This window comes from Perca flavescens, chromosome 3 (assembly GCF_004354835.1).
Source record: "Perca flavescens isolate YP-PL-M2 chromosome 3, PFLA_1.0, whole genome shotgun sequence".
NCBI classification, from domain to species: Eukaryota; Metazoa; Chordata; class Actinopteri; order Perciformes; family Percidae; genus Perca; species Perca flavescens.
This window is the reverse complement of record NC_041333.1, coordinates 20,394,640-20,419,213: the sequence shown is the minus strand read 5'-3', so window position 1 is coordinate 20,419,213 and position 24,574 is coordinate 20,394,640. Positions and strand designations below refer to the sequence as shown.

Genomic DNA, 24,574 nt, shown 5'->3' with positions numbered 1-24,574 from the left:
TAACTGATAGTCAAGACTACTTCTACAGTAAATTAATGAATGGGACTGTACACTCGTGTGTCTGATAAACTCTTCTGAGAAGTTTGCTGAGAAGTTTGAATAATTAGTTGACTGTTAAATCAATCAGTCAACTTTATTTACACATTCTGTTGTGTATTTCTGTGTTTTGTGTTTTGTACATGTGCTGAGTTTGCTAAACATGAAAAACAACCAAAGATATCCTGCACTTCCTGCTGACTGTGTGTGTGTGTGTGGCATTTTTTCTTTCTGCAGAAGAAAAAATAAGCATCAGAAATGTCAAGTAGCCTCCAATGGCCCGTTAAACCTTGTGCTTCACTGGTGGTCTGCAGAGATATTTAGCATATTGCGTGACATGATAGCCTAATCATTACACACACACACACACACACACACACACACACACACACACACACAGGCTGAGGAGGCTCAGACAAGGACATACATTTAGACAAGGACTCAGTCTCAGTTTCTCTCTCTTTTTATGTAGCTCTCTCATTCTCTCTCTCAAAGCTGTGTACAGTTCTGTTTACTGAAAATGCATCTGAGGAGTCAGGATTGTATGGGGTGTGGGATTCCCTGATGTATACATTTATAAAATCCAGCCGAACCTGAAGGGCATCCATTCAATTCACTCTTAAACTATTTAAAGTGCCCATATTATGAAAAAAAAAAACACTTTTACTGGGATTTGGGGTGTTCTTTTGTGTCTCTGGTGCTTCCACACACATACAAACTTTGAAAAAAAATCCATCCATGCTGTTTTGAGTGAGATACGGTTTCTGAATGTGTCCTGCCTTCAGTCTCCTGGTGAGCTGTTCAAAATCGGCTCGGACTGTGACGTCACAGTCCGAAATGAGCTGGCTAACCACAACTGTTAGCGCTTAGCGTTAGCATGCTAACGCTAATGCTAACGCTAGCATGCTACGTCGTTCTCAATAGCATAGCACTATTACAACACACACAAGTTCACCTTAATCTACAAAAGAACTACTTACATGTGCACCCTCATTTAGAAGTCTCCCAGCTAATCCTGCCTTGTAACTGACCAAAGTTGGAGAAACAGGCTTTCTTTTACTGTCTCTAGAGTTAGCTAGCTGACATGCTCTACATCTGAGCTACTGTGCATGTGCGAGTGCAATCAAAGATAGTACAGAAGAAGAAGATGAAAAGAGGTCTCACTCTGTAGCTAAAACAGAAACCAGGTGAAAAGAGGATCTGCAGCAGTGAGAGAGAGCTGTGCAGTACAACAAAAATATGTTTTTTTGAAAATTAAACCATGTAAACCTATTCTGGTACAACCTTAAAATACAGTTATGAACCTGAAAATGAGCATAATATGGGCGCTTTAAAATATTCTCAAGGAAGGGAATATACTGCACTGTCATCTACTTTGAGAATGAACAGTCACTCCCATCTTTTAGCCTACTAAAGAAATCAAATCAACAAAATGCTGCAATAAGAAATGCATTGACTCACATTTTCTTTATAGTGTGGAAAATATATATATATATTTATGACAGAGAAAGAATGTGTATAAGATGTTAATCACCTGCCACCTACAACGATGCTATATTCTCTCCACCTTTTGAATCAGTTTTACAGTCAGGAATGCAGTCTCAGTCGACTGCAATATTTCTGCAACATAAGTTCAGTGAGAGCAGCTGAAATGCATTGTTTATGTGGCCACAAACTCTTTATTGCCTACAATGACGTACACACTTTTGTTGGATTGATTGACTAACCACGAATAATAGCTTATTCAATTCATTGTGCATTACTGGCATTAAAGATGGATTGATTTGGTATTAGAGACAACACTTACAGACCATAAAGGAATGATCAGAGTTTAAAAAAGAATGAAAATGTCATAAAATAAAGAATATTTTTACAGTAAGTAATAAAACAGCATATGTTGAGTAACTTTGTATAATTAAAGGCACACACTAATCTTGTCAAGTTGAATTGCTGAACTAAAAGCAAAAATATGCATAGGAAAAGTGACTACACTGCACTATCCCTTCATGCTCTCCAATTATTCAGAAAGATTATTCTTAAATCCTGTATTCCTCTTTTGGGGTTCAGTGGAAACAGGTCAGTGACCTTATTTGCATTTAGTTTAACATTTCTTTAAACTTTATTTTTCAAGGGAAAGTCTTCAACAGTATATTCACAGCAGGGAGCTACTGTTGACCACTGAGCTCCCCTATTGAATCAGTTGGTGGTTTAAATGCCTTGTTTTTGTCTCTGCTAGATTTATTTTGCCAAAAATTGATCACACTAATGATCCTCTTCTCTAAGGCCTTCTTCTCTCACATTTAGGTCACTGCTACCCAAATAGTCACCATGGCAGCACTCTGATGACCATGTAGAGTAGAGGAGTGGGTATCTCATTTATCAACAACCTCGAAGTGAACAAGCGTAAAACTGCAGGTGAATGCTGACTTCCAAAGGAGTACAGGAAATAGGCGGTCAGCAGGTTGGCTGACATTGAGCTCTTTTTGTGAATCACTACTGACATTTCTCGGATCTTTTCAGATTCTGAATTATGGTTGTTAAGATTCTTAACGAGTAGTTAAGTTAAGTAGTTAAGAGTACCCAGGTGAAAAAGAATTCTATTAAAAATATACTTTAATAAAGTGTACTAAGTATATTTTCTAAATTTTGTACTATTTGTCAAATCCAAGTATAGTTAAGTGTATTCAATTATGTATTAACTTCAACTTAACATCTATTTGACTACACTTAGTGTAAATAGTATACTAAAATGGAACAACTTTTTTGAAACTTCAAGTGCACTAAAATACACTAATGAAAATCAAGATTCATGAGCAATTAAGCACACTTACAGTACAATTGCACTGTATTGCCATTCTTATTGAAATACACTTAAAAAGGCATTGCAGCGCAACTTATAGTTGTGTTTAAGTATATTTTGTGCATACTGCTATCATACTTATTATTACTATAAAATGTTAATTTAGTATGCCTCTGTGATATTTCAAGTGATCAACAAATGCACTTCATAACTATATTTAGTGCTTTTAAAGTGTCCCACTATGACAATAATAATGTGTTTGAAGTGAAGTTCAATTACAACCTAAACCTCATAAACACGTACTTTCAGTGCAATGTTATAGTGTAAGGTAGAAACAAATTGTTTGAAGTATATTTCATCTGTACTTTTATCCCCATTTTGTTATACTTAAGCATGAATGTTGCTATTACACTACAAGTGTATTATATTACAATTCAGTTCAAGTGCATTACATCAACAGATTATAAATTGCATTTCAGAAAAGGATCTTTATTATTGACACAAAAGTAAAACACAAAAGCACATATTGGCAAAAGCAGGAACCTTGAACAGTTAAGGCAGCGTCAAGAGAAAAAAAATAAATAAATAAAAAGAATATGTGCAATATCCGCCGTGCTCGGACATACGCCGCTGTGGACGATGTCTTGCAAGCGGTTTCAGGAAAGTGGCGCCAGTGTTTGTGTGTGTGTGTGTGTGCGCGCACGCACAGTACAGAGTCTGCAGTCTATCGCACAAACACTCAAGGAATAATGCAAACATTTAACGGTCAGTACCAATTGCCTGGGGGAACATACGTGCCACAAACAGCAATTCCACAACTGTACAACAGTGTGAAAGACGACATAGCCTACTAAAGGAGATCAAAGACATATTGTGGATATTTAAAATATCTTCCAGTTCTAGTGTTAAAAATTCCTTAGAAATAAAAGTTTATTGATCTTTGAAAAAGTGTACCTGCATTATTATGCCATTATCATTATATTAGATGAAAATGGTCTCAGGACGACAAGATTATGGTTTATTACAATAATTTCTGGGACAATTTATCGTCCAGCAAAACTTGTATCGTGACAGGCCTACTCGCTTTATACTGGACCAATGTCGAAGATTGTTGTTCCCATCAGTAACAACAACAGAGGAACATAGGGTCCAAGTTGAAAAACCCGAAGTTACCCTTTAAATTGTGCACTCTGTTTTCAAAGTATTTTTTCAAATGACAAAAAAATGTTAACCCTGTGTCAAAAAAAAAAATTCCACCTGGTATAGCAGTACCAAAGATGCCTGTTGGTCTTTAATGAAGAAGTCTGTTTTCTAAAGAGAAAACTTTTGCTTGGTTTGCAAAAAGTTATTTCCATGCAGCTCCATGCAAATCCTGTCCAGTTAATTAAAACAAAAAAAACTAGTCCAAAGAGTACAGCCATACCAACGATGCCTTTAGGGACAACTACGCTGTTTGGTTGACGGCGCAGTCTCTCTGGCCCTTTCACTGGAAGAGCCTGTTTTTTAGAGTGCTTTGTTGGTAAGTTTCCCTCCATCAAGTTCCATGCAAATCTTTTGGATCGAAAGCGAGCAGGGTAGCTGAAGTTACATTAGTCCAAACAGCGTAGCAACAGGTAATGCTACATTATAAAGATCTTGCAACATCTTGATGCCTTCAAGGACAATACCAATGTCCCCTGGTTCATCACTTGAAGCATGTTCTTTAAGAACATAAATCCCAACACTGGTTTCTTCAATGGCCTCGTTGATGGCGTCTTCATCCATGCCCTATTAAAAAAAAAAAAAAAAAAAAAAAAAGAAAAGGGCAGTCAATAAGATCAATCGAGAAACAAATACACAAGTATTAAATCATAAGGGAGTAGTAAGTAGGGCTAACGATTTTAGAAAATAATCTAATTGCAATTTTTTTCCACAAATATTGTGATTGCAATTTAATATGCAATAATTTTTTAAGCTCTTTGTCTTCTGTATTATTCAACAAAGACAAGTAATACATCCTTGTATAGTATGAACAACACAAGATTAGATAGATTAAACAAACTGTTATTTCCTGGAGGCCAGGCCTGTATTTGATGATGAAATTAGGTGATGCATGAATTTATATGAATGACATCTTTTATTTAACTACTTCAAATCACAGTAGTATATTGAGCACTGACCAAGCTTGGTGTAAACGTTCATATGAAAGTCAGAAACAAATCACACAAACTAAAGTGCAGATTGCAAAAATATGTGGCTTTACCACAGTTAGTAGTACTTAGATTATTTAATTATTATTAACTGTAATAAACATATATAAATATGTGGATTGCATTGTTTTTTTAAAAGACACTACACTTTGAAGTCAACTACTGGTGTACACTGGCATATGGGTACATATTTCTCTAAGAATATTACAACATGGTTCCTACAAAGGTACTAGCCTTGCTGTCAACTCCAAATCACGTAGGAAAGAGATTGACAGTAAAGACAAAGAAAGATACAAATATGAATATAAGTAAGAAAATAAATAGAGGAAAGGTTAAAACTGAGACAAAAAGATGAATATAGTAGGAGAAAGATGAAAAATAAATAAACAGACGTTGGGCCTTATAATTTGTATGCCGTTCTTGCCAATAAATTGTGGTATGTAAAATATTTTACATAATCTTTCCACAATTCTAAAATCTTAAATGTTTTTCAAAAAAAGAAATAACACTAAACAGCCAGTTGGTGTTTTAATGTTTCTGATACTGTTAAAGTTTAAAATGGGGATATCTGTGAGAGTGGGTTAGGAAATATATAAAGAAAAAAGAAATATGACAGCACTTACCACTGTAAAGCATTTGATTGTGTATACTGTTCAAATAGGATCCTATGAAAAAAAACATTTAGAATCAGTGAGGTGAACCAAGCACATTGACTCAATAATTAAAAAGGTCCAATATGTAATATTTGTACTGTAATAAATCCAAAAATGACACCAATGCCTCATCAGATATTAAGGAAACATGTTAAACTTTTCTGACAACAATGCTAATTTCCGTATTTTTTCTTTTTGAAATTTACATTCCGTGACGGAATTTATGTTTATGTTTTGGTCTGTGTGTTGTTATCAACGGCCCAGTTTGACAGCCAGGCCGGGTTGCCAGATATACCTGTAAAAACGTAAACCCAGCACGCTACAGCTGTAACGGTAGTACAGCCATGAAAGCAGCAAACAAACGAACAGGATCAACGGAGATAGATTCTACATGACATAAAAAAAAGAAAACAGCATGTTTCTAACAGTTGCGTGACCAGAGACGTAACAATCCCCTGGTAAATATTGGAGATGTATTTGAAAGATGGAGACAGCTTAGAGCCCAAAAGGACGCAGAGTTGGCTTATTTTCTCCTGAACAGGTAAGCATTAGCTTCAGGCTAATTTATCACAGCTACTAGGGACGGGCATTTTTTGTCATTTCAACATTTGTGTACTCACATTGAATTATATAGCTAGAGTAACCGAGTTGGTTACTCGCAAAACAATTGAGACATAGCCAGTAAAGTGATCCCGACTGGTCCTGGCTAACGCCGCCATGCTAACCCTGCTAACTGTTAACGTTACCGGGAGGACCAGGCAGGCAGCCCATGGCTGTTTACAGCGTGTAGCCTCTTCAGCGGCTGGAGCAGACAATGGTGAGTTATTTTAAACCACGAGAGTGGGGCTGTAAATCAGAAAGAGAGGACTGTGAGTTTGCAGTGTGTTTAGCGATTGTTGCCGTAATTCTAAGCCAATGAAGTGTGTTCCGTCGGCAAGGTAGTGGTATTTTTAGCGTTTTGTATTGTAATTCTAAGCAGAGGAAGTGTGCCTGACTGGCGTGTGGAGAGGACGGTGAGGTTGTTGTGTTTTTAGCGGTTCATACTGTAATTTTAAGCCGAAAAAGTGTGTCTGTCAGTTGGTTACAGAGCTCCGCGTGAGCACGGGCTTTTATGACTGTCAATATAGCCAGCATCTAATGTTAGCTGCTGTGCTGTGAAGTAACGTCTGGCTATGTGAGAAAAGCGTCTAGCAACATTGTTGTGAATGCTGCGGTCTCAGCCTGGCAACCCCCGTGAACTTCGAGTCTGGGCAGGAGGGGGCGGGGGAAACGACTCTCCAGTATTTTGAATTGGTAGTGCAGTAACTATTTTAACCGCTAGCTGCCAGTATTACACACAATATTACATATTGCACCTTTAAAATACCACACAAAATAAAGCACACAACAAAGACACAAAGGTGGGCTAAAAATCCAGTTTGAGTCCGACCTTAAAGACGCTGCTTCATTTAATATGAAAACTTAATGATTTATGGAGGGCATCTTTAGTGTGCAGGAGTGGAGAGAGATTTAGGAAAATGACATGATAAACAATTCCCATACACTGTGCTAACGTTAGTTGCCCTGATACATTTTCATGTCAGCAGCACCCTCCCGCATATAACACACACACACACACACACACACACACACACACACACACAACACACACACACACACACACACACACACACACACACACACAGTCTTACTGAATAACCGACAGCTTTAGCTACAACACTCGTTCGTTCTTACCCGACGTTACACTGAACTTGTAAGCCTGTGGTCTTAGCTAGCTAACCTTAGCTATTAGCAAACCAACATATAACGTTATGCCCAAACAACTCGGCGGACCTTTTTTTTGTTACATAAAGTAACGTTACAACAGCATCAATGTAATTTAAATGTTGCGAACCAAACCCGACCAATTAACACTCATTCTTATGAGGCTGACTGGCTCCTCTTCACCGGCTGCCATTAACATTACGTTAGCTACATTGAAATACCGTTGTTAGGAGCAGGACCGTCAGGGGGAGAAACACAATTATTAATGCTAAACTAAGTAGTTACTAGTTAGTGATGGTATTAGCTAACTTAGTTACAAGAAAACCGATATATTTATAGAATGCACAAACAAGTGAACAGACTTTTATAACTGTTACATGCAGTACAAAAACATTATGATTGATGTTAACTTACTTTTTTGTGAAGAAGACAACACATGGCTGCTGTAGAATTAATCCTGCACGCAACCAACACATGCTCAACATTCTTCTTCACATTCTTCTTGTTTTGGCGATGTCCTTGTTGAAACAGTTTGCCTGTGCTGGCAGCATAGACAGTATATAAACGGTTGGTGTCAGTGCCCGGGAAGTGCCACCTACACTTCCTGGCGCCATTTGATTCAAATATACCATTTCCGGTAGTGACCAAACTTAATTCGATCATTTAAAATGTTCAATTCAGTCAATTTCAATCAACGCAAAAGGAATCTATACAAAAACAACTTTAGTCTACATGATTGAACCATGTTCTTTAAAGGAATATAAATGAATTGCGCAGCATATTCTAAATTCATTTTTGTAAATTCAAAGACCTGCTATTTCCCATTTTTTCAGTTTAGCCTACTTTGACAGCTAATAAAAGTACATTTATATTTAGTGCACTTTGTTTACAGTGTACTAAGATTACACTACTGATGAAGTGAAATTATAGTGTACACTTTCAAAAATTATACTAACTCTGTATTAAAAATAAGTGTACTTACCATAAGTACACTAAGTTACCACTATACATGTTTGTATTTTAACATATTTTATGAAAGTACTCTGATATGCCACTAAAAATACACTTATTTTAGAGTGTACTGTATAAAGTGTACAGAAGTCACACTTCTAATGAAGTGAGATCATAGTACGCTTTAAAAAAGTATACTAACAATTAATTTCCAAAAAAATATACTTCCCATAAGTACACTGAATTGCCACTCTAAGTATGTCAAATTTCTATACAATTTAAAATACATTAACAACAAAGTACACTTTCAAAAAGTACATTTAAAAAATAATTAGATTACTGGTAAATTAGTATACTTACTTTTTGGACTCTGAAGTTGAACTTAATTACATCTATTTTGAAGTATACTTTTAAAAAGTACATATTAAATACTCTTTAAATAAAGCACAACAAGTAGAAGCATACTTGTTTTATACTTCATGTACTTCATTCATATTTCTATTACACTAAAGTATACTACTTTTTTACCTGGGTAGTTTTGACCAATGTTTACTGCAGCCAGTCCAATAAGGTGCTAGTCACCACCCTTAAAATGGATTATACAAATACAACAACATTGTACAGTGCAATATCAAAGAAAGGGAGTGACATATTACTATGACCTGCCTTCCATATGCCTTGAATGTGCTTTGAACTATATTATGCCTATTATTGCAGGGATATAATTGATTGTTGTAAATGAGATTTTTTAATGTGATTGGGCTTCCACATTACACCAACAGAACAGCAACACATTGGACAATTAGTGATTATTTTCCTCACCTGCCAAGAGTACACAAAACTGTAAAAGGCAGGAAGATATCTTGACCAAATTGGTCCATAGCAATGATTACATGACAAACTAGAATGGGACTCAGAGAGCGCAGACCTCTGACCTTGAGCCACTGCGCCACCCTGACAATACCATACAAATCAAAAATACTGTTCCTTGAAAAAGCTTAACATGTGTTATAGAGAAAAGTGTTTGTTAAATGTCTGCTGAGAAAAGTAAGACACACATACTGTCATTTTTTAATTTAGCACAGCATCTGGTACTTACTAATTTTTATGATGTTACAAATTGTACTGTATTTTAATGTATAATGAATTTACAAATGTAGTCTAATTATAATTGTATGCAAGTTAAATTCTTTTAGGGGCATAGAACAAATAGAAAATAATGGATATACTGTAAGAAGAAGAAGAATGTAATTTACTGAACATGTAGAGTAATATGAATTACTTTTTTCCCTTGGCCTAAGCCCAAACTGTTGCTAAATAATAGGAAAGATTGATACTCTTTTGTTGTGTCCCACCCCCGAGGCAAACAAACTGGGCAACAACTGCTAGTGTTCATATTCCAATCATTTATCAGCTAATTATTCATTCCCCCCCGGCTTGTAGAGCAATATGATTGGCACAAAATAAATACATACTGTAAATAAAGATGGTGAAATCCTTCTTGCATGCAGTCACACTCAGCTAAAGGAGATGTATTGCTTGCCAGTCCAAACGCTGGCTGGTACTGCCATTTCACTCACTGCACCTTCAGGCACTTTGAATGAAAGCACCCACTTACATTCACTTAGTGTATATTACATTTTATATATATAGTATACTCCTATTCTTACAGTCAAGCACGGGGGGTAAATCATTTTTTGTCAATTTTTTCCACAGAGGGGAATAAGTAATCATATCTGGATGGTTTTCTTTGTGTGGAGGCAAAAGGGAGAATATGGGCATGTGTAAGAAAGAGAGAAAGACACTGTCTGGCATATAGACACAGACTAAGGAGTAGAAAAAGACAAGTTATGTCTGAGTGATAGAGAGAAGGACGGAGTGATGCATATAAATGAATGCAAACTCAAGAGTATGAGCATCGAGTGTATCTACATTCAGCTAAAGTACACTGCTGATTCAGCTGGGATGATTAAACACTCTTGTCTTGCATGCTTATATTCTCTGTCTTTATCTATTCTGTCTTTTCATCTCTTGCTCTCGCCAATCACCCCTTTTTCTTTCTTTCCCTCTCCCCTTTTATTATCCCCTCTATCCCTGTTTTTTATGGATGCAAAGCTTAGTATAGATAATAAGACAGCATCCTTCAGAATTTAGATTTTTGTGCTGCAGGGCAAACGTTCTCTGCAGCAACTCCAGAGGCCTTGCACGCATATTTTGTGTCTTTGATCAAATCAGAATCCAAGTACTTCCATCATCTAGTTATCTGGCTTGTTGTAACTGTTTTGGACGTGGAAATATATTGAAGTGGAAGATAGAAAGCCTTTCATTCAGTAATATTTGACTTTCTTTAGATCTCAGTCTTTTCTTTTCCTAAAACAAAACTTTTGTTTATTTATATATTATCCATGTCTCTTCCATTGATTGAGGATGCATTTAATGTCTTTTTAGCCGAACAAGATGGCAATGTTTGTCTGCCCACCACTTTGATCCAGGCTGAAATATCTCAACAACTGTTGGATGGATTGCAAAGAAATTGGGTTCAGACATTCATGGTTTCCAGAGGATGAACTCAAAATGACTTTGGCGATCCTCTGACTTTTTCTTTAGTGCCTCCAGCAGGTTGACTTTTTTGGTTCAGAGTGCAATGCCTTGACAACTAATTAATTGATTTATTCATTTTTTTTTTAAGATTATTTTTGGGGCATCTTAGGCCTTTATTTACATAGGACAGCTGAAAATATTAAAGGGGAAATGACATGCAGCAAAGTGCCACAGGGCATAGTCGAACCTGCGGCCACTGTGTCAAGGAGTAAACCTCTATATACGGGCACCTGCTCTACCAGGTGAGCTAGCCAGTGTGACATTTTCTCCAGATGTTTAAGGTCCCTAGAGGATGAATCATATTATAATATACATTATGAGTCACTTTGCTGACTGAATCATTTCGCTCAGTTTAGTTGAAACATTTGTTGCCACTGGCTATGCACTTTGTTCCCTTTTTTCTGTTCTAAGTCATCACATCACCGTTCAAATGTATTCAATTGTGTACAACAGCAAGCAAATGTACCACAGTTCATACGACCGTGACGCTCAGTGCTGATTCAGGCTGTGTTCAGTTCAGTTTTAGAAAACTCTGCCTATACAAGCACTGCACATGAGGTTAATAGCTCAGCAGCCACTTATTTGCGACAGTTATCACATCATGATTGTTTCTGTGGTTTTTGCAGTCTTTTAATAATTTTTTGATGAGGAAGTAATGTACTGTGAATCACAGCTGAGCTTTTAGCGGTGCTCCCAGTCACCAGTGAGGGGAGCTCCACTGCTGAAAGCCACTGATGTGGTCAGTGACAATGATGATTCAGCATAGACAGTTCACTGCTGTGTTTGTACACAAACACTTCTATTTTACTACTGACTTTTGCTCATCAGGACCAAATACCTGCTAAAGTAATGAAATTCCCATCAGCTTCAGCTGCACTTTGACTTGAATGCTAATTAGCTCTTGTTTGCAAGCTAACATGCTAAACTAAGATTGTGAACCTGGTAAATATTATATGATGATGTTCAAAATGAAAGTACAACCTCCCCAGAGCTGCTTGCATGGTCATTGACTCTTAGTCTTGTTATAACTTTTGTCCCATTATATATGTTTTTTTTTCTGACTTTTCCACCTTTTCTTGGATCTAGTTCTTCCTTCTTTCTCTTTCCTCACATGTATTTTTCATAACCCTACAACTCTTCCAACATCATATTTTCATATCCCTTTTCCCTCCAGTCCTTCTTCCCTCCTCTATCATCTCTGTTTCCTCCTCCATACCTTTTGTCCCCATACGCCTCCTCCTATCTGCTTCGCTCTCTCTCTAAACCTCAGACTCTCACAATCCTTTACCTCCTTCTCCCTCCCCTCCCATTGTCCCGCTCCATCCTCAATGCCTTTCATCCTATGTCCCTCTGTCCATCTGTGCTCTGCCACCTCCCTCTTTCCCCTGTCCTCTAAACATCTCTCGTTTTTTAATTTCCCCAGCAGACAGCTCCAGTGCTGGTCCATTTAGTCTCAGGCTTTTAATTAGGGGAAAGCAGATTAGGAAGGACACTCTATACACTGCTAATAGTGTATACACACACACACACACACACACACACACACACACACACACACACACACACACACACACACACACACACACACACACAGCCACAGCCACCTATGCGCATGTAAGGGCAATGTTATTTATTCTGAAATGCCATTTCCTGGTTTTCGGGTGTGTCTTTTTTTATGTGAACACATTTCTAAACATATGCTGGCACCTAACAAAATAAATCATTCCATTTGAAATGTGATTGTATTGTTTTAAAATATAAATACACCCCCACACACAGACTTTGTCAAACAGTGGCCGAAGGGAACGCAGTGTGACTATTCTTATGTGAAACATTGTTAGCTAGAGTTATGTCAAGTAATTCATATTTGGTGTTATCATCATTTATACAGATACAGATATTTCCATCATAGTGAAGTTTTGAGTAATAGCTATTTCTATAATGGCCGGTCGGACCCATCATAGCTCCCCTAACACAACTGTTGATTCATTTCAGGGGCTTTAGGGGATTTAGAACAAAGTCCAAATGATCTAGTTTAAGCAGTGTGATATCTTATCAAGCAGCAACATGGCAGATTGACAAGAAGAATAACAACAGCAGTTATTCCTATAACAGAATCCTCTTCAAGTGAGGGCTTAAAGTAATCCTACTTGATCAAGTAAAAAGACAGGATTGAAAAAAAGGAATTATGACTCATGTAAAGTGCCCTTTAATTGGTGTGTGGGAGGAACAAGGCCAATCACAGCCGTCATAACCTCTACATTTAAATGAAACTGATATCTAATGCAGCTTGAGTGTGAACAGAATGTGTCATGTACTATAAATGTACAGCTCGTGATAGTCTTTCTTCAGACTTTCAGAAGTGCCATATAAAAAAAGTTTTAATCAAGCAGAAATGGCTGGTCGAATCCACAACCCCACTGTGCAGTTAACTCAAAATCATTTAATCCAACTTGTACAACAGAAGATTATCATAGCTGACAAGAAAGTTCACTCTCTATCCAATCTAATTCTGCATTCCTGCTGCAGCTACTGCAGATTAGTGATAAAACCTTATTTAGATTAGATGAAATGTGGGCTGCTTCTTCCCAGCACCTGACAGAGTATAAACATAGCTTTCCAGGGAGGAAATGTTTCTATAGAACTGTGTGTGCATTTGTGTGAGGGAGCGTTTTAACATCCAGAGGTGGTCATCAAACTCTTGTTATCTGTTTTCCAGCAGAGTGCATGTGTCTAGTGTTTGCATCGACTGAATAAGAATGTCTTAAGCATATTAAGTGCTTTCTGTGTGTATATGTATTCAGTGCACACACGCACACATTAAATTAACGCACATTATTTCTGTGTTATTCCTCCAAACGGTGGTGTGAATAAACATGAATGTGTCCTTTCCTGCCCAGCAGGCAGCTACTGTGGTACACAACATCAACATCTGTTCTTTCTGCTATAGGACAACAAAGCCAGACTTGATCATGCCATGCACTTTGAGGGGACGCTTTAGTTTTCTGTTCAAATATAATACTGTTGTGACTTTCCAGTGTGTGAGACAATTGCAAACTTATTTTTTAAAGTAAAACATTTTATGTGAGGCTTTGCAGTGCTATGTGCCCATCCTCACCCAGAAAATGACCATATGGGTCAATCATGCAAGCAGTTTATATCGACCAACAATTAAGTTTCTCTCAGGCGGTGACCTCTCGTGGCTGTAGTAATTATCGCGAGAGCAAACGAGGAAGTGAGGTGACAAAGTATCAGAGCACCAAATTCTGTATATGGAGGTAGGTTGGTAGCTACAGTACATCGTACCTTACATAACATCAACACAGGTTTACTGCGCAGGTGTCAACACTTGGGCTACAACACCGTTTAACAGACGGTTATTTTATCCCTGCTACAAGATAACTCTGGTACCATCTGTCATTGCAGCCGGAGACTGCGTGTAGCAGCACTTTTTACCTTGACAAATGACCAATTAAGGATTCTAAACCAAAAACTACACAACTGGACATGTTTCAGCAGGAATGTGATCCGAAATTGGGGAGAAATTAACAACATTGGCAACCAAGATCACAGGTTTCCCTAACGTTAGCATGTAGCTAGATGTCATCCATCTTCGTCCGCTTATCTGGTATCGGGTCGCGCGGGGAGCAGCTCCAGCCGGGGACCCCAAACTTCCCTTTCCCGAGCCACATTAACCAGCTCCGACTGGGGGATCCCGAGGCGTTCCCAGGCCAGGTTGGAGATATAATCCTTCCACCTAGTCCTGGGTCTTCCCCGAGGCCTCCTCCCAGCTGGACATGCCTGGAACACCTCCCTGGGGAGGCGCCCAGGGGGCATCTTTACCAGATGCCCGAACCACCTCAACTGGCTCCTTTCGACGCGAAGGAGCAGCGGCTCTACTCCGAGCTCCTCACGGATGACTGAGCTTCTCACCCTATCTCTAAGGGAGACGCCAGCCACCCTCCTGAGGAAACCCATTTCGGCCGCTTGTACCCTGGATCTCGTTCTTTCGGTCATGACCCAGACTTCATGACCATAGGTGAGGGTAGGAACGAAAACTGACCGGTAGATCGAGAGCTTTGCCTTCTGGCTCAGCTCTCTTTTCATCACAACGGTGATTCTCCGACCAATCTCCCGCTCCATTGTCCCCTCACTCGCGAACAAAACCCCAAGGTACTTGAACTCCTTCACCTGGGGTAAGGACTCATTCCCTACCTGGAGTAGGCACTCCATCGGTTTCCTGCTGAGAACTATGGCCTCAGATTTAGAGGTGCTGATCCTCATCCCAACTGCTTCACACTCGGCTGCAAACCGATCTAGTGAGTGCTGAAGGTCACAGGCCGATGATGCCATCAGGACCACATCATCTGCAAAGAGCAGCGATGAGATCCCCAGCTCCACCCTGACTACGCCTTGATATCCTGTCCATAAATGTTACAAACAGGATTGGTGACAAAACGCAGCCCTGGCGGAGGCCAACCCTCACCTGAAACGAGTCTGACTTACTGCCGAGAACCCGGACACAGCTCTCGCTTTGGTTGTACAGAGATTGGATGGCCCTGAGAAGAGACCCCCTCACCCCATACTCCCACAGCACCTCCCACAGTATCTCACGGGGGACCCGGTCATACGCCTTTTCCAGATCCACAATGTAGACACATGTAGACCGGTTGGGCATACTCCCAGGCTCCCTCCAGGATCCTTGCGAGAGTAAAGATCTGATACCTCCTTTCCAGCACCTTGGAGTAGACTTTCCCAGGGAGGCTGAGAAGTGTGATACCCCTGTAATTGGCACACACCCTCTGGTCCCCCTTTTTAAAAAGGGGGACCACCACCCTGGTCTGCCACTCCTTTGGCACCGTCCCAGACTTCCACGCAATGTTGAATAGGCGTGTCAACCAGGACAGCCTCTCCACACCCAGAGCCTTGAGCATTTCTGGACGGATCTCATCAATCCCTGGGGCTTTGCCACTGTGGAGTTGTTTGACTACATCAGTGACCTCCACCTGGGAAATTGACAATGATCCCCCATCATCCTCCAGCTCTGCCTCTAACATAGAGGGCGTATTAGTCGGATTCAGGAGTTCCTCAAAGTGCTCCTTCCACCGCCCTATTACCTCCTCAGTTGAGGTCAACAGTGTCCCATCCTTACTGTACACAGCTTGGATGGTTCCCCGCTTCCCCCTCCTGAGGTGGCGAACAGTTTTTCAGAAGGACCTTGGTGCCGTCCGAAAGTCCTTCTCCATGTCTTCTCCAAACTTCTCCCACACCCGCTGCTTTGCCTCTTTCACGGCAGAGGCTGCAGCCCTTCGGGCCCTTCGGTACCCTGCAACCGCCTCCGGAGTCCTCTGGGATAACATATCCTGGAAAGACTCCTTCTTCAGTCGGACGGCTTCCCTGACCACCGTTGTCCACCACGGTGTTCGTGGGTTACCGCCCCTTGAGGCACCTAAGACCACAGATCCTCGCCGCAGCTTCAGCAAGGGAAACTTTGAACATTGTCCACTCGGGTTCAATGCCCCCAGCCTCCACAGGGATGCACGAAAAGCTCCGCCGGAGGTGTGAGTTGAAAGTCTGTCGGACAGGGGCCTCCTCCAGACGTTCCCAATTTACCTGCACTACCTGTTTGGGCTTACCAGGTCTGTCCAGAGTCTTCCCCCACCCCCTGACCCAACTCACCACCAGATGGTGATCAGTTGACAGCTCCGCCCCTCTCTTCACCCGAGTGTCCAAAACACACGGCCTCAGATCTGATGAAACGATTATAAAATCGATCATTGACCTTTGGCCTAGGGTGCTCTGGTACCAAGTACACTTATGAGCATCCCTATGTTCGAACATGGTGTTTGTTATAGACAATCCATGACTAGCACAGAAGTCCAACAACAAACAACCACTCTGGTTTAGATCAGGGAGGCCGTTCCTCCCAATCACGCCTCTCCATGTGTCTCCATCATTGCCCACGTGTGCGTTGAAGTCCCCCAGCAGAACAATGGAGTCCCCCACTGGAGCCCCATGCAGGACTCGAGTCAAGGTCTCGAGGAAGGCCGAATACTCCGAACTCCTGTTTGGTGCATATGCACAAACAACAGTCAGAGTTTTCCCCCCCACAACCCGCAGGAGTAGGGAGGCGACCCTCTCGTCCACCGGGGTAAACTCCAACGTAGCGGCGCTCAGCCGGGGGCTTGTGAGTATCCCCACACCCGCCCGGCGCCTCACACCCTGGGCAACTCCGGAGAAGAAAAGAGTCCAACCCCTATCCAGGAGTATGGTTCCAGAACCGAGACTATGCGTAGAGGTAAGCTCCACCAGATCTAACCGGTAGCGCTCCACCTCCCGCACCAGTTCCGGCTGCTTCCCCCACAGAGAGGTGACATTCCACGTCCCCAGAGCCAGCGTCTGCTGCCCGGGTCTGGTCCGTCGAGGCCCCTGACCTTCTCTGCCACCCGTGTGACAACGCACCCGACCCCAGCGGTTCCTCCCACAGGTGGTGGGCCCATGGGCTGGAGAGATGGGAGCCACGTAGCTTTTTCGGGCTGTGCCCGGCCGGGCTCCGTGGCAAACCCGGCCACCAGGCGCTCGCCGACGAGCCCGCCATCTGGGCCTGGCTCCAGACAGGGGCCCCGGGATTCCTCCGGGCAGGGTCACTCCATCTCTACCTCGTTTATTCATTGGGGTTTTTGAACCATTCTTTGTCTGGCCCCTCACCTGAGACCACTTTGCCTTGGGAGACCCTACCAGGAGCACACAGCTCCAGACAACACAGCCCTCAGGTTCACAGAGACACACAAACCTCTCCACCACGATAAGGTGATGGTTCACGGAGAGGTAGCTAGATGTAACAGTGGAATTAAGTAATTATTAATTATAGCAGCAAAAAGTCACCAATAAGGCTTCTTAACCCAAAAGTACACAACCAAACATGTTACAATAGGACTATGATCTGAAGTTGTGGAGAAAAATGTAGGTTTCCCTGATATTATTGCATGTAGCTACATGTAGCAGTGTATGTAAATGTTGCAGCCCAAGTGTTGACGCCTGTGCAGTATGCCCTTTGGGACTCTAGCAGAGACTGGGGTTTGTGTCCCATGTGAAACCAAAAGTCTACTGTCAACTTGAAATTAACCGAGTTTTACATATGATTTTTACGGACCTTAGTCCGTGACGTCATATTACATCTTTGTTTTAGTAGTTTTATGTGACTCATTAAAACTAATCCCTAATGTTTTACTAACCCTCAGTATTTTTCTTGCCTAAACTTAACTAGTTCTGTTTCACAGCATTTTCTACGTGTTTAAAACTGCCTCAGTTACGTTAAATAGAACCGCCACCGTGCGGTAAACAGAATTTTAATATGCCAGTAGAATATGTGAATCTCTCAGTTTGACATACTTTAACCTCCCCTCCTTATTTTGACTAACCAGTTGTTCCTAACGCTTACTTTTGCTCAAGTTTACTCGAGTTACACTTTTCTCATTTCAATCAGTTTCTTGTCTACTAACCTTTCCTTCTGTTCCCTGAAAACACCCACACACACCTACAAATGCTAAAACAGTGCTACTGTTTATCATTACAGACTATGATTCACACTGAGTGAGTGGCTGGCATTTTAACAATAACATCAGTTTTCTATTTTGCTCATTAAATGATGACCTAGTGATGCCAATAATACCACACACTTTGTCTCGTCTTTTAGGACTAGGCTGGCTATGATTTACCTTTCTTCTCTTGATTTATACTTAATGAAGATGACTCATATTCACTCATTTGGAAAATCAGAGAATAGAAAATGATTGCTTCATTCTAATAAATAAACCAACTAAATGGAGACATTGGTGTGATTTACGTAGATGTCAATTTTGTATTAATTTTCGTCAATGTTGCTGTTGTTTTTACAAGAAGATTGGCCAGGAACATTTTGTTGTTCATGATTGTTGAATGGGCATAATATCTGTCCTTGTCTGCAGGAACATTTTAAATTCACCTTTCTTCTCTCCCTCTTCTCTCATTCTGGTCATTGTCAGCTCATTAAGCGGTCCCACGGTAAGTTAGTGATGCGTTAATTTGAGTTAGAAAAAAAGCATCTGTCTAGCTTCTGGCTTGTAGGTGTTAGCGCTTTTTGAGAGTGTATGCATTCATTTCTATCAGTGTGCATGTATTCACATCTGTATGCATTTGGGTGGTTGTTTGTGTATGAATGTTCTGTCTGTGTATGTATATGCTTGGGCCAAGCCAACAAAAGAGCAGCTAGTACTTGAGCAGGGGTATTTCAACACACACATACGCACACAGACCCAGATATTAATTCCAGCTGCACTGGTGCAACAGCCTGACTAGTTCTGTTCAAACTAAAGAAATCATCTTCAGGGTTCTTTCCTTGCATCTTTCTTACAGCCTTGAACTCAGGCACAGCGTATCATTGAGGGGCAGGCTGCCCTGTACTTGTATGTGTACTTTTGTACTTTTTCAAATTTAGGGTTTCTTTGAACTGGGAGGTAGGTTAATTATATAATGATGCTGTCAAAATAAACTGCCAGTGATTTAGTGAAGTGCAAACAACATCATCCTGGAAGGAGGAAGCAAAGAAGACTGCCCACACCGAACCAGCTGGGGAAAGTTAATAAATTACCTATTTTCCCCAAAGGGCAATGAAATTATTTAGTGAAGTCTGGTTTGAATCTTCTCCCCTCTTCTTTATGCAATGATTTGAATATAATTTAAAACATTTTTTTAACAAAGATATCTGTCTCATTGTGTTTCCTATTTGTATGTTCAGTGTTGGTGTGTGTATATTTACGTTTGAGAAAAGCAGGTTTTGGAGCAGCAGCAGAGAAAGGTTACTCAAAGAAGCTCATTAATCTACAGTTCACTCGAAAGACGAGAAAAACCCTCCCTGTCTCTTCGTCTTTATCTCTAACCGCTACAACACTGCTATTATCAACACTTACCTTCAGCCTCAGTCTGCCAGTCTGTCTCCTCTCTCTTCTCTCTCTCTCTCTCTCTCTCTCTCTCTCTCTCTCTCTCTCTTTCTCTCTCTCTTTCTCTTTCACACACACACACACACACACACACACACATATTTAAATTGTATGCATATGTAATTTTAGGGAAAGTTTGTAAAGGCACACACACAGTTTATTGATCTTTGAATACAAATGTAACTAATATTAATTCTATTCATACAGCACTTAGGGAGACAGAGTGGAGTTATCAATGGTGAGGCAGAAGTTGTGATTGGTTTTGGTGAGGGATTTAGGACCGCTGATGATCATGCCGGATTTGTCACAGTTCAGTATGAGGAAGTTGGTTTGCATCCATGATTTAATTTCACTAAGGCAGTTGGTTAGAGTGGATTGAGTTGCAGTGGTGATGGATTTGGTGAAAATGTAGAGCTGGATGTCATCGGCGTAGCAGTGGAAGCAGAGACCATGGCGGCATGTAATGTTACCTAGGGAGAGCATGAACAGACCAAGCTTCTATCCCTGGGGGTGCTTGGGACAGAGGAGGTGCAGTTGTTGATGTTGCTGAATTGTTGTCTATTTGTTAAATATGACCTTAGCCAGGAGAGGGCAGTACCGGTAATGTTGAGTAAGGACTCAAAGCACGAGAGAGATATTGGCCCTCATTTATCAACCTAACGTAGAAACCAGCGCAGATATGAGCGCAGAAATCATCTTACGACAGGCTTCACGTGGGATTCATGAAAAGTTCGTATCACACCAATCCGAGCGTAAGAATGGTCGTACATTGATAAATGCGGCGGCTGGAAACGATCGTCATTTAAATATCACGCCCCAATATATTCTGGGTTTTGAGGCCTCGCCCCTACAATTTACGACATGGCGAGACGTAATCCGGCTGAGAAGCAACACTTTTCAGAGGTGGAGATTGAAACCCTGATTTCTCAGGTTCATTTGCACTAACGTGTGTACTATTTGGCAGCCTGAAAACTGGTATTAAAGGCTGTAGAAAGAATGCGGGATGAAAAGAGATCACTGATGCGGTCAACAGTGTTGCCGTAGTAAATCGGACTCCAGCTGAAGTTTAGCCTATTTAATTTATACATCCTTGACACATTTTCTATAGTCCTAATAGTAATATACAGGCTTCTATTGCAATCTATTAGGCCTACATGTAGGTGTACCTATAATTAAATAAACACACGGTAGCGGAGTTTATGCAGTGTCTTTTATTTTACTCGTGTTTGTCGGAACGAGGCAACAGCTGAGGGAGAGCGCGTGTCCTCCGCCCCCCCCGTGCTGGACCCTGTCTCCTGACAGCAGAGGGCTGGAAAAACAAGCCAAAATAACTTGGTCAATGGCAGAAATAAATCATTCACTTGAAAGAGAAACAAAAACCTGAAGAATAAATAAAAATGTTGTGCATCGTCATGTTTCCTGTATTGAATATCATTGCCAAACATAACACTATAGGCTACATTTTAAAAGTGAGGAATAATATCCTGTCTCCTTCATATAGCCCTCAGTTGGTGGCTGTTCTGGACACTGCTCTCTGGGCATCGGGTCATCTGGCTCCATCGCTACATTTATGGCACCGTGTTTTCCTGCGAGATGTTGTGCAGAACCCCACAGGCTAAAACAATGTTGCAGACCGGCGCATAGAGGTCTTCTAAAAGAGCCAGATCTGCCATTGCTGATATGTGATCAACTGATGACTTCTGCTTCTCCTGTTAAACTGATTATATGCTGCACCGCAAGTCCACACTGACTCGAGAACTTGCGTACACGAGTTCAGACCAGACGTGAGATTTGATCGCAGCCTACGCTCACGTCGAAATTGATAAATGCCGAGCTTTGCGTAGGAATCGGCGTACGCCCATCGTACGCCTGTTTTAGGTCGTACGCACGTTTCATAAATGAGGGCCATTGTGTTGATGATGAGAATGCTGAGGTGACCAGAGTCTGAGGAGAGGAGGAGGAGGTTGTTGGTGACTTTAGGGAGGGTTGTTTCTGTGCTATAAGCGGAAACGGTATTAAAATGGTTTGAACAGGTTGTTGGAGATGAGGTGGGCTCTGAGTTGGGAGGCGACAACACATTCCAGTATTTTTGATAAAAAGGGAAGATTGGAGATAGGCCAGAAATTGCTCATAATATCAGGGTTGTGTCCAGGTTTTTTTGTTTTTTTTAAGTATGGGGATGACAGCAGCAAGTTTGAGTGTTTGGGGAACTGAACCGGGAGATGGTCCTTAACCAGATTGGATAGGACGGGATTCAGAACATATGGGGAGGGGAGAGAGATTTGAGATTTTTGAAGGATATTTTTTAATTTTAATGGTACCAAAATGACACACACACACGCACACATGCACACAACCATGCACGCGCACACACGCGCGCACACATGCACACACACGCACACACACGCTATCTCTTCTCTTCAAGTGTCTTCTTATTAGGCAGAGTGAGAACATTTCTGAAGTGCCATGCTGTCTGTGAAGTTCATCTTCTTGGCTACAATTCCTCAGGAAGGTCAATGTTACCTTTGGAACGTGAAAACAGTCACAGATTTCTTTTCAGCTTTATGAGATGGAGATATTCTCATGCAGTTACACACGTTTAAAGAACTATGGAGGAAATTCACAGCTATGGGGCAGAGCCTGTGGACCAAGGATCTCTTTGTTGAATCTTGTCTTGTGAATCTCTGTGTGTCAGTTTGTGTGTGCGTGTGTCTTTGTGAAAGACAGGGAATGTGCTGGTGTTGCATGTCTGCAGGCTCTGCTTTTAGCTGTGAATGTCTCTACAGGCCTCTGTTTTGCGCTCATGTGTTCATCTGTACTGCATGTTTGTGTGCGCCACTCATCATTACAAGACACCCCTGTGGATCAGTACTGTATCTGCTGTATTCTAAGACAGTGTCTAACCACTAATTCAGTATGCAGCGCCCAGGTCAGACCCTTGGGGATGTGGACACCAATGTACTTAAAGCTGACCACCCTCTCCACCAAGGACCCGTTGACATTATTATTGCTAAGATCATTAACTATGGAGAGAATGACTAGTCTCATGCATGTATTTTTGACTGAGCATCATAGTATCTGTGATTTTATTGTACTTTTTATTAATGACAATGTCTATGTGTTTGACCAGCTACATGCATGTTTTGTAGAAACACACTCCAGAGTTGTGTATACAGTAAAAGAAAAGCAAATCACCTTCGCGTGCATGTGTGTGTGTGTGTGTGTGTGTGTGTGTTTGTGTTTGTGTATTAAGTAGTGTTTATAGTGTTGCTCCCTAGCCAGTAAAACTGGAACAGCAGTAAAACAACCTAATTGCCCTCACAGCCCCCTGAGATAGAGAGAGACAGAAGGTAACGGGATGGAGTGAGTGAAAAACTAGAGCAATTAGCTAATAGAGAGATTCCTGTTTTAGAGTGGATGGAGCAGGAATGAAAGCAATTCTGAATTACATTAAAACACATGATGTTCATTAAAACAACTAAAATGAAGGAAGATGAGATGAAAACAGGCAAGATTGTACTTTTATAGTAGTTTTATAACATAGATTTTATTTGTTTTTTAATCAATGACTACATCAGACTTAAATATTTCCCCATTGTTGTTTTTACTTATTTTGACTAATTACACTGATTCATTATAGATTATGTTTAGTGCATCTATGCTGGAAATTGATAAGGTCAACAAACTCCATGTCCTCAAAAGACTGTAAGTAGTGTAAGTATATCCGCTCTAACAGGTGCAACATAAGTAAAAAGTGTCAATCACGGTTCCTTTTAACTCACACATAGTTACGAGATGAGGTGTTAGCTTAGCTAATATAACTGAAAAATGTGTGGTTATTTTGAAAAACGGAAATACAATGCCCTTCGATTGTGCCCTTCGTTTACACGCAAATGGAGAATTCACCTCTGAAAACAATTCTTTCTAAAAACTTCGGCCAGAATGGAGATTTTGGAAAACTTAATTTGCACGTTTGCATATGTAAACTGAGACAAACGGAGGTTTAGGCAGCCAAGGAAGTGAGGAAGAGAAGAGAGCGGAAGGGATTTGTTGCTGTTGTTGCTATTTTCTGATTGGCTAACGTGGGCTTGAGCTTCTCGTTACACTGCCACCTACAGGTTTGGCATGCTCTTGACGGCATTGACAGCATATATATACACGGGTACGTGTAAACAAACACTTTTCTGAAAACTGACAGCTGTGCACAATGTTATTTTTGAAAATGGAGAGGTTGAAATGTCCATTTTTGAAAATAGCCAGCCACGTGTAAACGTAGCATTAATCAAGCATTAATAACATCAATTTAATAAATTATTTTGATGTTTTATACACTTCATGCATTGAAGATAAAAAGGCAAGTACTATGTAGAGCAAACCCTCCATGACCATAGAGGCTCCAGCTAAGCCTGCATTTGTTTTTTGTTTTAAACACTTTCTTTATTTAATTTTCATTATGTTTTAGCCTACATTTGTAAAGGAAATGTCTAACCAACCCATGATCATTGCAGGTGACTGTGTTAACTCACATATAGCATTTAGTACTTTATGTTGACCTAAAAAATGCTTGGAATGTCCTTTTTTAATAATCACTTTTAAATCAAA

The 24,574-nt window shown here is 40.7% G+C and overlaps 1 long non-coding RNA gene across 1 annotated transcript; it reads right to left on the bottom strand.

Moving 5' to 3' along the window:
• Nucleotides 1-4,045: 4,045 nt before the first annotated feature.
• On the bottom strand, nucleotides 4,046-8,096 carry LOC114553322 (uncharacterized). The gene is made up of 3 exons (XR_003692290.1): nucleotides 7,857-8,096; nucleotides 5,649-5,690; nucleotides 4,046-4,603 (listed from the first exon to the last, which is right to left on the bottom strand). It is a non-coding gene; the product is annotated as an uncharacterized LOC114553322 (long non-coding RNA).
• Between the last annotated feature and the right edge of the window lie 16,478 nt (nucleotides 8,097-24,574).